This window comes from Canis lupus, chromosome 4, assembly GCF_011100685.1.
Source record: "Canis lupus familiaris isolate Mischka breed German Shepherd chromosome 4, alternate assembly UU_Cfam_GSD_1.0, whole genome shotgun sequence".
Classification (NCBI taxonomy): domain Eukaryota; kingdom Metazoa; phylum Chordata; class Mammalia; order Carnivora; family Canidae; genus Canis; species Canis lupus.
In genome coordinates this window covers 7401009-7414560 of record NC_049225.1, presented here as the reverse complement: position 1 = coordinate 7414560, position 13552 = coordinate 7401009, and the positions used below count along the sequence as shown (strand labels likewise).

The window sequence follows — 13552 nt, the reverse complement described above, 5'->3', positions numbered from 1 at the left end:
ATGTCATAAAATTGAACTCAGGAAATTTTAGCTTTAATAATTTATTACATTTGAACTAGAAATTATACCTCAGAGATGCCTTACAAAATTTCCTTAATGTCAAACCCTAGAAGTTAAATCACAAAGGTAAGAACAGACTTGGCAAAAATAAATACACGGATTCTCTTTTACCTAAAATTTTCCAAGTAGCACACACAAGTAAATGGTTCTTGTGTCAATCCAACTCTTCAGAAGCAAGAGGGCTCAGCTGAAATCTGCCCACCAGCCTGAGTTTACCCTGCAGCAAGTGTCTGTAAACTGACCGAAGATGTGCCTGGTTTCTCGGACATATGGGTGGAATGTAAGATGAGATTCAGTTAGAAAATGGCCAAATTAAGTGTAAAAATCACATCCCTATTCACAAGGGAAGATGAGATTTAAGAAAGATACACAAATACCCAAAAGAAATTGCTCCCTAAAATCACTTGACAATATGACCTTCCAAAAGGGCCCACGATCAAGACGTAGCTAAAGCCAGCCTGGCGTTGTAATATATTTAAAAACATGACAAAATAGGAAAACATTATGCTGAGCAAAAGCCTTGCACAAAAAAAGTATATACTGCAAGATCCCATTTATAGGAAGTTCAAACACAGGCAACACTTATCTATGGCAAAGAAAAAAAAATGAGAACAGTGTTGCCCAGGATGAGGGTTGGGGGGCAGAAGTAAGACGATGGGGAAGGGGCAGGAAAGAACCTTCCGGTGGTAGGTATATCCTAACAGAAGTATGAGTTCAATGGGTGTGTATTTTGATCGACACTCATAATGATACACTTACAATGTCTGCATTTCATCTTATAAGTTTTAGATCAAAAAAATAAGTCAAAAGTTTTTAACTCATTTATGATATGTACATTGATGTGTTTAGCCCAAGTACACTGATGTGTGCCACTTACTTTAAAATGCATCCTCCCAAAAATGGACTGATGGATAGATATGCATATACCAAATGTAGTAAAATGTTAACACTTTATACAACATAGGTGGCAGATAATACGGTGTCTACTACATAATTTTTATAATTTATCTGTATGCTTGAAAATCTGTATGAAAAAAATCTGAGGGCAAGCATAGGGTGATTATATTGAGATCTCTTGTCATAGAGTTTAAAGGAGAATGCAAATCTTACCCAGCACTTACTACAACTTCATGGCACTTAAAAGGTAAGCCCAAGCAACAGGGCATGGACAGCAACTTAACTAACGCATACCCTGGAGAGACCCCAGGGGGGACAAGCACTCTGAGCCCTCTGCGGGGTAAGTACTCACTGTCCACAATCCTGCTTCCCAAGCCTGCTGCCTTAATTCAAAACTTTGACTACTCAGAATAATTTTCAAATAAATCACCTAAGGAAATCAAGTACCCAAAGTTATAAATTCCTAGTCTTAGAACACGTGACCTTGAATTGCAACTGTAATACTGTGCGTGTGTTTTCTGGGCAAACAACTGGAAAAGATTCAGTAACTGTATACCAATACACCAATAACTGGAAGGCACAAACTTCCAGTTATAAAATCAGTAAGTCCTGGGGACATAATGTACAGCATGGTGTGATAGTAAATAATACTGGAAAGTATATGTGAAAGTTGCGAAGACAGATCTTAAAAGTTCTCATTACACAAAAAAGCACAATTCTGTAACCAGACTTACTATGGAGGTCATTATACAACACATAGAAATGCTGATTGTTATGCTGTACACCTGAAACTAACACAATGTTCTCTATTACACCTCAATATTTTAAAAATACATCATTTACCTTCTATATTTTTTCTATATTTAAGACACATTCTATAACCTTTAACAAATTCCAATGGGGGAAAAGTCAGATTGACTCTGTTATGCGACAAGTTAACCACCATGTCAAAACTTCTGTCCCTCACGTCTCCTTGATGTTGCTTTGATAATAAAAATCCATTTTTGGAGTTGCAAAACCTAAATCAGGCAAGGAGGGGAATTTTGTTTCAGGCAGAGTGAGCTGTAGACAATACTGGGAGTAAATGAACTGACAGTTTTATCTGCATTCTGGTCCCTACAGAGCCACAAGTGTCGATGCATACAAGGGCCCCTCATGGAAAATTCAAATTCTAACCATTTTCCAAAGCATAACTCAGGCCCTGCCTTCTTGAATGTTCTCCTGACTAAGCAATCCACCACAGTCTCAACAGCCTGGGGAGCCTTCAACTGAAGAAGCTGCAGTGCCCATCCATCCTAGGGATTTTCTTCATCCACCTGACATGTAGCCAGCAGCAAGGCCACAACTACAGCAGAATGGGTGAGGAGTTTATCATCCAGTAAGGCGGCCCATTCTTTTCCACAATAGGGCCTAGCTGGTAAGATATTCTCTTAAGTTTCTGAATCAGTTACATGAGGAAGTTTGGTTCAAGGATAACTGGAAGGGCCCTATGAGGCTGGAAATGCTATGAGTCAGTTAATTTGGTGTCTATGCTAGACACTTACCTGGGGTACAGCAGGGGATGAAGTCACAGGCCCCTGCCCTCCTGAGTCTCCTACCCCAAGATGCTTCCCGCTAACTGGGAAATCTGAGAAGTCCAGCGTTGAAACAGACCTGACCTGGAGGTTGTGTGGCTCCCATTCTTATTTTTAAATTGGATTATACTCATTGTCCAGGAAGCTCAGCGGAGTGTACAGGGCCACAAAACCATGCCTCACCCCACCTCCAGCTCCTGGAATAGACAGAAAATTCTACCCTGGGGCTCTTCTATACAGTGCTCCAAATGGCTTTCCAAAATTTCTCATCATTCTCCTCGGTTTTACCTTTTCCAGAAAAGGAGAAGGCAGAGGAAGCTCAGCGTTAAACCAGCCGGCGCTTGCAGGCAGAGCAAGGAAAACAAGAAAAGTGTTGTCATCGTGCTGCCCTGGGAAGGCGGGAGCCTCTATTTACACTTGCCTCCATCCTCAACACCTCCCACGGCCAAGTGTACTCGGAGACGGATTTGTTGACGGAGTGACAAAGAAAATAGTGAGATTCAAGGCGGTGTCTCCCAAAGCCCTGCGAGGGCTCTGCTCCTCAGCACTCCTCACACCCTGGGCCAGCCCAACATCGCCTCTGCTCCACAGCTCATTTCGGAGAAAGCCGAGCGTGGACTGTGATGCCAGGCTCGGAGGTTGGGTTTGGAAAGCTCCGCGCCACCAGACGCACAGCGACAGCAGTCATCAGACATCACCCAGATTTAACTGCCCTAAAATTAGCAGCCGGAGCAAAGTAGTGACTGCAGTGATTGCGTCAGAGCCCTTCGGACTGGCTGGCTGCCAGCTTTAAACAAACCTTGCTGCTTTCTCTACCAGGGAAACAATATTTTGGACTAGAGCCAGCCGAGCATTTCAGCAAATGTTCCAATTCTAGCTTTGCTATTAATGTATTATAATTCAGTGACAAGGTGAACAAAGTCTGTATGGGCTACATCTGCAAGGGGGTTCTTCTCTTTGTTGTAAGCACTTATTCTTTGGGTGAGTAAAGTGCTGTGGATGAATCCTTTTAAATATTTAAATGCCTGAAATTTATTTAGGGATTCACATTCAACTGGCTCAAACAAAGATTATGCAAATCTGGCAAAGTATAAATGCAAAACAAAAATTGTTTTCCCCTTATACTTCTTTTAATCTTGGCAAAGACGCAGGAGCTAAAGAAATGTTCCCCTCGCTCCCCAACAAAGGGCAGATAACCAGATTCGATCAGCAGAATCGCTACCCCACCACAAATTACAACATTTCTAATTAATAACAGATGATCCACTGGCTGATAGAACAGGGCATTTGTCAGATTCGTTAGCCGAACCCTGGGCCACTTTTCTCCCCCTTTCAGGGACAGCTGGTTGTATTCCACCATTCTCCTGCGCATGCAGCTTCTTTCCCTCCTCCCTCCTTCCACTCACTCCTTCCATGCTCTGTGGAGACCAACCACACCTCACAAGGTGGCTGGGAGCAAAGAACGAGCCCTATACTGGGGGCAGAGACTGGGTTCAAAGTTGAAGACTAAGATGACTCAGAAAACCATGTGTTCTCTCCTTAAACCTTAGTTTTTGTGTCAGTTAAAGGGGATCGTCCCATCATCAGCTCGAAGGTTTTCGTTAAGTACCTAAGAAAATGTCAAAGAACATTCCAGCACAATCACTGGTTTTGCATTTATTTTGAAGAATACTTAATTCTTTATTCCATTCCTAAGTCAAAAACATTGGTCTCCCTCACTCATTCCTACTATCACATCAAAGTTTTTAAATAGAAAAATAGATGCATCATTCCAAGCAAATGACTTCTATTGACCCTCAAAATCAGTTGATCGGTGAGGTGATTTTACTTTTATTTAGAGGAATCTCAAAATCGTGCCTCAAATCTTATTACAGCACATCTTAACACAGATTTATACAAGCAGGAGTTAGAATGACATCCCTCTGAGAGCACCTGGATGCTCAGTGTTAAGGGTCTGCCTTCGGCTCAGGCCACAATCCCAGGGTCCAGAGATCAAGCTCCACATCTGGCTCCCTGCTCAGCGGGGAGTCTACCTTTCCCCCTCCACCTACCCCTTCCCAGCTCATGCTCGCTTGCTCGCCCTCTCTCTCTCTCTCTTTCGCTCAAATAAATAAAATCTTAAAAAAAAAAAAAAAAAGAGTTACACCCTTCTGAATTCCTGGAATGTAGGAATTAATACTGTATCAGGATATTCAAGATGAGAGACTTTTATGCTTACTGAGCACCTACTATATTTAAGGTATAAGTAACTCTTCTCACATACTTTGTAATCCTCAAAAGTCCTAAATCAACAAGAGTTATATAGTACACTACTGACAAGTTTCCAAAAATCACGTTCTCCTCCAGAAATGATTGTGGCTAATGGACTGGACAGGTTAAAGACTATAGCTGATGCTGCACAATTCAGAAATCATGTCTTTTCACTCATCTTTATTAACAAGCCTAATGAGGGTTTTTACGTGAACTGCAGCCTTATCGGATTCTAACAGGGCTGTGCCCTTGAGACTTTCAAACCTGGGAAAGGTGTAGACCACACCTTCTCATAAAAACAAGGACACCCAGGGCACCTGGGAGGCTCAGTGCTTGAGCATCTGCCTTCGGCTCAGGTAGTGACCCAGGGGTCCTGGGATCAAGTCCCACATTGGGATCCCTGCAGGGAGCCTGCCTCTCCCTCCACCTACGTCTCTGTCTCTGTCTCTCTCTGTGTCTCCCATGAATAAATAAAATCTTAAAAAAAAAAAAAAAAAAAAAAAAAAAAGGAAAGGAAAGGACATCCCCAGGATGCCCCAGATTCCAGAGCCATGCCCTCTGAAGGAGGCTACCAAGGTCCTCAGAACAGATGGACCTCCACTCTCACTCTCTTCAGGAACTACTTCTCCACTTTCACTAGTTTGGTATCAAAGTCCAATCACAGGTCATCTCAAGTGTCCTGGAAAAGATTTAAAAGTAAGTATATAAAAAAAAAAAAGAAAGAAAAAAAAAGTAAGTATAAAAGGTTGTTTAGATAGACCATTTACAAAATAAATAACCAGAACTTTTAAGGCAACATTACTTAGCTTACTTATAAAAGCCAAGATACACACTTCCTTCATGTTTAAATCCATGGCTCTCCATCATCCCTTTAACAAATATTTGTTTGCTTAGAGCCTATTATGTTGGCAAAACCCAGGGAAGATCTGGCAGGCCTGGTGAGTGAACCAGAAATACCCCTCCCATATGGCCCTTGTATTCTATTGAGGGGAGACAAAAGATTAGCATATAAAAATTAAGATACAAATATTGGGGGCACCTGGCTGGCTCAGTCAGTAGAGAGTGCGACTCTTGATCTCAGGGTCCTGAGTTCAAGCCCCAAGCTGGGTGTGGAGCCTATTTGAAAAATACACATACACACAGACACACACGGTATTAGGTCAGGCGATCCTAAGTGCTTCAGATTAAGATCAAGCAGAGTACAGTTGAGCAGAAAGTGCAAAGGAGGGTGGGTGGGGTGGGAAGTGCTGGTTCAGCTGGGCAGCTGCAGCACCAGGGCTCTGGACAGGCTAGGTGGCTGGGCTTCTACACTCTCGAAGGAGGAACTAGTGTGTGCTACAGTTCTAGCCAATGACACACAGGCAGAACTATACTATTCCATACTTTTAAGTTTGTTCTTACTCTTCAGGGGTGCCTGGGTGGCTCGGTCAGTTAAGCAAGCGACTCTTGATCTCAGCTCAGGTCTCAATCTCATGGTTGTGGGCTCAAGCCCTATGCTAGACTCCACACTGGGTGTAGAGCCTATTTAAAAAAAAAAAAGAAAGAAAAGAAAGAAAAGAAAGAAAGAAAAGAAAGAAAAGAAAGAAAAGAAAGAAAGAAAGAAAGAAAGAAAGAAAGAAAGAAAGAAAGAAAGAAAGAAAGAAAAAATTAGGGATGCCTGGGTAGCTCAGTGGTTGAGCACCTCCCTTCGGCCCAGGGCGTGATCCTGAAGTCCTGGGATCCAGTCCCACATCGGGCTCCCGGCATGGAGCCTCCTTCTCCCTCTGCCTGTGTCTCTGCTTCTCCCTCTGTGTGTCTCTCATGAATAAATAAATAACATCTTTAAAAAAGAAACTTGTTACTTTTCAGAAGTTTCTGGATGAGCAAATGATTAGTTACATCCCATCCCTTCATCTTGATCCTGGTGCTGGTATGGGCTATGTGTGCTAGTAGGAGGCTTCTTCAACGGCTAAATTCAATTAGAAATGTTCCAAGGAGAACAGTATCCCTCAAAACGTTATCCCCTCCTCTACAAAAAAATGAAAAAAATGAAACCTCTAATTAACCCATAAGCAATTCTGGAAGAGAACAGCCCAAAGTAAAAAAAAAAAAAAAGCCTCAGAATAGGAACAAATACAGTAAACAGAAGCCCAGGAAGGATAGGAGGATCCGGTCTGTCTTTAAACGTTCCTCACAAGATGCTGAGAGACTCCTGAGAAACTGCTTCCAACCAGTCATGAACTCTAATCTGAGAGGGGGGTAGAGTGCAGGTCTCTAGACTAGGGGCCACACATTTCACAAGGTAACAAAAGAGCCCTTGAAATGCAAAAGGAAATAGTCCACTTTTATTTATTTTTAATATGCCATCCTTCTTAAAATGTTTATTTTTATGTTTTATAATGTCCATATCTTAACATTATAAATTTACATGCGTACATGTATATATATGCATATGCACAAACACATATACACAGACATGTATGTATGTATGCATAGGCATACATGTATAGAGAGCTATTTAGGTAAGTGATTTTGTATAGAAGGGGTATCCATGTTGAAAAAAGTTTAGAAAACCTACTACAAAGAAATCACTGTTCTTTAGGTTGAGGTATTAATACTCAAACCACAGCTTTTGTCCTTTATGAAAAATTAAAATTGTAATTCTTAAAATTACTTATTAGAAACTTCAATACATAGGAGACTATATCCCAGAGCTATTCGTGAACCCCATGAATACGCACTGTTCAACCAGGAACCAAATGCATTATCAAGCCCCCGAGAAGACCAGGAAAGCAATCATCATGCTCGCTATACGGGCTACTATGCCGCCCTAAGCACTGCTATCAGAAATGCTTTTTTAACTCTACACAAATAGTTCATACAGCATACATAATTTTTTATTTACCCAAGAGTTCTGACTTTCCATAGTAACAATTTTTTACATTGGCTCTCTACCTAGATTTTTTTACTTATGAGTAACTGGATGCACAACTAAACAGCCTCCTTTGGATGACTCTGATTGCTTGAACAGCTCAACTAACTGGGAGCTTCTTCCAGATTTAGCAAAACTGCAAAAGCGAAAAATATGGAGTCATCCAATGCGCAGAGCTCAAGAAGCCCCTCAGGACTAAATATATTTGGAGAATAGGAAGGGAAGAGTATCTGCTGGTTAATAATTAAAACACCAGAAAAATGGTAAAATATCATCGTTCTGTTCTCTACCACCTGAAAATTATGCAAAATAAAATAATACCCAGCTACAAAATAAGCTTAGAGCGTCCAATAATACTCTGATTTTTCCCGCAGTCTTTTTAATGCCTAAGACCTCCTGAGGTCAGAGGTCACAATGGGGCCCCATTTTTCTAGGTCACTCGGTCAGTCAGTCATTAAACAAATATTTCTTATTCACCAACCATGCAGAGCACAGTTCTAATTACTAGGGATACACTAAAATTGAACTCACTTCTGTCTTAGAATAACTTGACCAGTAGAAGCAGCAAAGGATGTTTGACAGGCTCTTTCAGGACATCTGCGTGGAAAAGGCAGAGAAACAAGGGCCAGCCAGTAAGAAAGTAGGTGCATTAGTAACCTAACCAGAACCAAAGTAACTCCTTATAAACCTAGAAGCTTCCAGAGACATGATTCATAGTTGAGCCAATTTAATAATTTCATCAGTGACTTGGGTAGAGATGTATCAGTGACTTGGGTAGAGATGTGATGTACCCTGCAGATGGCATTTCTTTGAGAGAACAAAAAAAGGTTCTAAATGACAGAGTCATACTCCAAGAAACACCAGGGGTAGAACCAAATAAAATAAAGCAAAACAAAGCACAATACATGTCAAATCTTGCAATGACATTCATACAGGAAGGCAAAATATGGCTAACAGCAGCATATGATTAAGGACTTAGGGGTTTTAGTGAGCAGGAAACTCACTGAGTCTGAGCAGCGTGGCCACCAAAAAAATGAATGCACCCTTGGACTCCATCCATGCAAGCAGGACATGCAAGTGGAAGGAAGGGCACTCCTACTCTGCCCAGGTCAAGCTGAACGGGAAGACTTCAGTTCTGGGTCCAACTTTGACAGGTGTTGCCCAGTGAGTAACTGAAATACATCTATAAAGACCTGTGGTACAGGCCACCAAGGGAGTAGAATACAAATCAGCAAGTAACTTTAGATTTCAATGTTACAGGTTAAAAACAAAACAAAACAAAACAAAAAACCACTTTCTAATAGTCTAAAAGGTCAGCAGGGTGGAACTCTCCACCTCTTCTAGGCAATGTTCAGATATTGCTGGAAGACCACTTGTAGAACACAGAAAAAGATCCCAGCATCACAGAAGGGTTAGCTGGGCTGGATGGTGACTTCTAAACCCTGGACCTCAGAGAAGTTTTCACTGGGTGATGCAAAAGGAAAAAGTGTCTATGTATGCAAATGTTGGATAATTTCAACAATTATGTCCCCTCTGGGACTTAACATTTCCCTCTGGAGGGGAAGAACCTTCCTGTCTTGCAGCATGCATATTCCTTCCTCCTTTTTGCCGGGGAGGCTGAAGGAAGTGGGGTATATATCAATCTACCTTGATGAAATGTAGTGAAAACAGTAACTGCTGTCTTAGTGTTTGCATGGCAGCATCACATACAGACAAATATCATGATCCCTAAAATCCACTTTTGTTTTTATTTCATAGATGGATAAGAACAAAATATACAGCACCAACAGGAAGGGGTAACCTTAAGGATCTCTGTAGTATGGAGATATTAGAACAACTAGACTCAACTTACTGCCTCTTTTCTTCTTTCTTATCACCCAACTTGGCTGGGACAGGGGGAAGGGGCCATGGAACTGGGTTATACTAAATATGAAATTTCTCAAGACACAGAATCTCTACTACGGGTCAGATGTGGCTCACTTCAACCCTCTTGGGAACCAAAGTTTACGAATCAAATCCAGGAAGGATCAAAATAATTTAGCTCTGAAGTTATGAAGCATTCAAAAGTCCTATTGTATTGTTCTCTCTCCTTTGAAGGGGTCACAGCAAAATATGATTAGAACAGAAAAGCAATTTCTGAATCAATCACAGATTCTGAGGTAAACCAAGGTCAGCAAACCAATGTCCATGTACAAACACAAAATAAGGCGATGAAAGAAAAGAGAGTCATGAAAAACATCAACCATGGGTCATGTCCATTACGCTAATACCTTTATTTTAAATGTTAAAGAAATCTAAAATGTTAGTGCTGAAAGGGATCATGGAAACACTTTATCCAAACTCATTTGTGCCAGGCAGTAGAGTCAGGAAACTAGCATTTCCTATCCCTCCCACCTACTGCTCCCTATTCTATCACCCTGCAAAGAAATTAGGTACATGCACAGGAGTAGAAAAATCTGGAACACGACTTCTTGTATTCTTTAGAACTGTATGGCATATTTCATTCAGATTCAAAACAGAAAAAAAAAAAAACTGCATTGCTTTTCAGTCTAAATTTTCTTCAAATTCAGCATGTCTTTGTAAGGATATGTAATCCTAAACTGCCACAACAAGTAGATCATAAATGCAGAGACTTGATGCCTTCCTCAATCTCAAGAAAAAAAGAAAAAAAAAAAACCACCAAAACACCTTGCATTTACCAATTATGGCTGGGATTCAGATGGAGGCGGTATCCACTTAGATCAGGCTGGTATCCACTTAAACACACACTTCTTTGCAAAGTATGCAGTAAACATGATCTCTTTTAAATTTGCTTTGATAACCATACACTTTCAAATCAGTTTCAATTACCAAACCATTGCCCTTTCAAGGTAGCTCACTAATATTTCCTCACTTTCAAGAATAGATAATCAAAATGAATAACCCACTACTCCTATTGCCTCAGGTGAAAAGATTCCCCAGGCAGACAGGTGTTTACCAAGCTCAGGTATCAAGGAATCCTTTAAAATACCATTCCAGTTCGGGGGGGGGGGGGGGGGGGGGGGGGGGGGGGGGGGGGGGGGGGGGGGCAGACAGCTTACAAACCCCCAGTACCCAGCTTGAACTACAATAAACATCATAAAAGCCAAATCATGATGCTCTGATAATTCCCTTAAAGGCTAAGACTTAACAGAAGCATCTGATGAAAAATATGCACTTAAATCGGCTGGGGAAAATCTGCAGCCTATACCCCAAGGCCAGAAGCTCTACCTCCATATCTGCAATTTATCTCTTATTTTCCAGACCAAATGCTTATACTGCTTCTTACCCAAGTTCATTTCACCCCATCTATAGGTAGCATGTGGGTACTGATAAAAGCTGTTTCTGATTTCATTTCCTACTTCCCAGATGTTTGCCACAGAGTTTTTTTTTTTTTCTTCAGCTATTTATGAATACACTCTAATTTAGAACAAACAAATTCAATATGTCATATTTTAAGCTGGGCAAGACACACAATAAATGACGGCTATAAAATGAGTCCAAGATAATTTCTCCAGCTTATGAACAAGTTTGCCTACCTAGGCAAGATTTGGACAGGCTGCCATGGTCTTACTTTAGAAAGAAAGTGCTTAAAATGTGTAACTGAGAACCTGCTTCTGCTAAAATGGCCAACTACAGGCTACTGTACTTCTCAGGAAAAGGATTGTGCTTAAAAGTGAAAAACCAAGCATCAACTAGGAGGAAAGAAGTGAAGATGACCCTAACACAATCCTTGGGATGAATGAATCATGCATGTGCACTCCCAACTACATGTATGACTGGAATCTTAGGAAGAAGCAATGCTATCTGTACCCAAAACTCAAGAAAGACTGTACTTCCCCATGAATAATATTGATTTAGCCCTCTCTGAAACAAGCAGTGAACTACTAAACTAAGCAGTAAACACTGTAAGTGAAAATGCTGTCTAAATACATTCCTCAAATAAATGAAAACATAAAACAGACATCCTTAAATTTGTGATTAAAAATGGTGAGCAAGTTGCCTCCTAAAATTCATCTTTAGGAATGCCAGAAATAATAGCACACCTATTGGAATCTAGGTGTTTGTTTTATAAGGAACTAATATATTTCAAAGAAAGCAACAGTTCTGGAGATCTTTTTTCTCCCGTTACTAATTGCAAAACTGGAAAAATTGCAGCCCCGATGGCAGACAGGCAACTCAAAAGCCCAGTTAACTAAATGCCTGTCATAAGAAAGCCATCTAGTGTTAACATTTAGAAATGAAAACTGCAGACAAAAGAGGCAAAGAAAAGAAAAATCTTAGTGACTATTTTGAACTTACTGAAAGCAAACCTATGAGAATCATCAAGATTCTTTGTTTTTAAAAAAAAGAAAAGAAAAGAAAAGAAAGGCCATCCTTATGAAAACCAACACTCATTTACACAAAACCCAAAACGTGCACAATTTTATTTTGACCAAAATCATGTTTCGGTGACTACGATTCCGTGACCAATGCACTTGATTTTTTCCAATACTCACGCTGGAGTCATCCTGGGCTGAATTAATTTAGCTGGAGCAGGTTAATGATGATAAATATCTCCCAGAGGGGCAATGCCAAGTTGTTTTCTCTTCCCTAGAAGCATCGGCTCTCGCTTGTAGATGATGAACCGAAATTGATTCTTTGGGTTTGTGGCACGGTTGGAAATTAATCTGTAGGTGCTCTAGGGGATGCTCCCAGGACGTGGTCAGACCAGCTTCAGTAACGCGGGGACCCGACCAGGCCCGGGAGCGGCAGGCGGAGCGCGGCGCGGGCACCCGGGGCGGCACAGCCGTCGGCACCCCGGGGCCCCGAGTCCGGAGGGCGCTCGCCCCGGCCCGGATCTCCCCCGGAGGGAGGGGCCGGGCGGGGGCGAGGGCGAGGGCGAGGGCGAGGGCGAGGGCGCGCGCGGGGGTCGCACACCCTCCGGGGGGTGGGGTGGCCCCGCAGCAAGTTCCGCAAGTAACCCCGCCGCGCGCCGGGGCCCGCGTCCCGCGTCCCGCGTCCCGCGGCCTTTTCTCTGCGCTCTCAGGTGGGTCCCAGAGGAGTTGCTGCGCCCCGGGAGGTCCTCGCGAGCGCTCGCGTCCCCAGGCCGGGAATAACCTTCCTGCGATCGGTAACTTTGCGGGAGCGGCGGCGGCGGCCCCTCCGCCCGCGGGACCCCCGCCCGCGCCCCCGCCCCGCCCCGCGGCCGCGCCGTCGGCCCCCGGGCGCCCCCGGGGCAGCGCCTTCACCCCGGGGCAGTCCTCGCCGGGCCGTGCGCGCACACGAGCGGAGGCTCCGAGCCGACCCGCCGCGCTCCCCGTCCGCTCGCCCGACACGCACCTCGGAGACGCAGTCCGCGGGGACCTGCTGCAGCCCGCGAGCGCGCGGCGGCGCCTACCGGGGCCGCCGCCTCGCCGCCCGCCGCTGCCCGGGGCTGCCCATCGGCCCGGACTCTGCCGGCGCCGGGCTCCGGCGGGAGGCGGCCCGGCCCCGCGGCTGCGGCTGCGGCTGCGGCTGCGGCTGCGGCTGCGGCTGCGGCTGGAGCGGTCCGCCCGGGGTCCGGCGGGCGGGCGGGCGGGCGGGCGGCCGGGGCGGGGGCGCGGCGCTGCTCCTCCTCCTCCGTCTTCCTCCTCCCGCTCCGCCGGCTCCTCCCGGGCTCCCGGTCTGCCGCGCCGGCTCCCGACGCCGCCGCCCGCCCGCCCTGCGGCCCCGCCCCCGCCCGCTCTGCGGCCTCCCATTGGCTGCTGCCTGCAGGCCCCCTCGGCCCCGCCCCGCGATTGGGCGCGGGCGCCGTCCGTCCCGCCGCCCCGCGGGGCTCGGGGCGCAGCCGGTGCGCGGTTCCCAGGCCCCGCGGCGCGCG

General features: G+C 44.3%; 1 protein-coding gene across 8 annotated transcripts in view; it reads right to left on the bottom strand.

Moving 5' to 3' along the window:
* SIPA1L2 (signal induced proliferation associated 1 like 2) overlaps positions 1-13090 on the bottom strand; it is a 213510-nt gene extending 200420 nt beyond the window's left edge. For 3 of the 8 annotated variants that reach the window (XM_038533899.1, XM_038533897.1, XM_038533905.1), the window contains exon 1: positions 12210-12481. The gene's annotated coding sequence lies outside the window, so the exon portion shown is untranslated. Of the gene's footprint in view, positions 1-12209; positions 12483-13032 lie in introns of those variants that run through there. The other 5 variants (XM_038533902.1, XM_038533901.1, XM_038533898.1 and 2 more) reach the window with 4 other exon arrangements.
* Between the last annotated feature and the right edge of the window lie 462 nt (positions 13091-13552).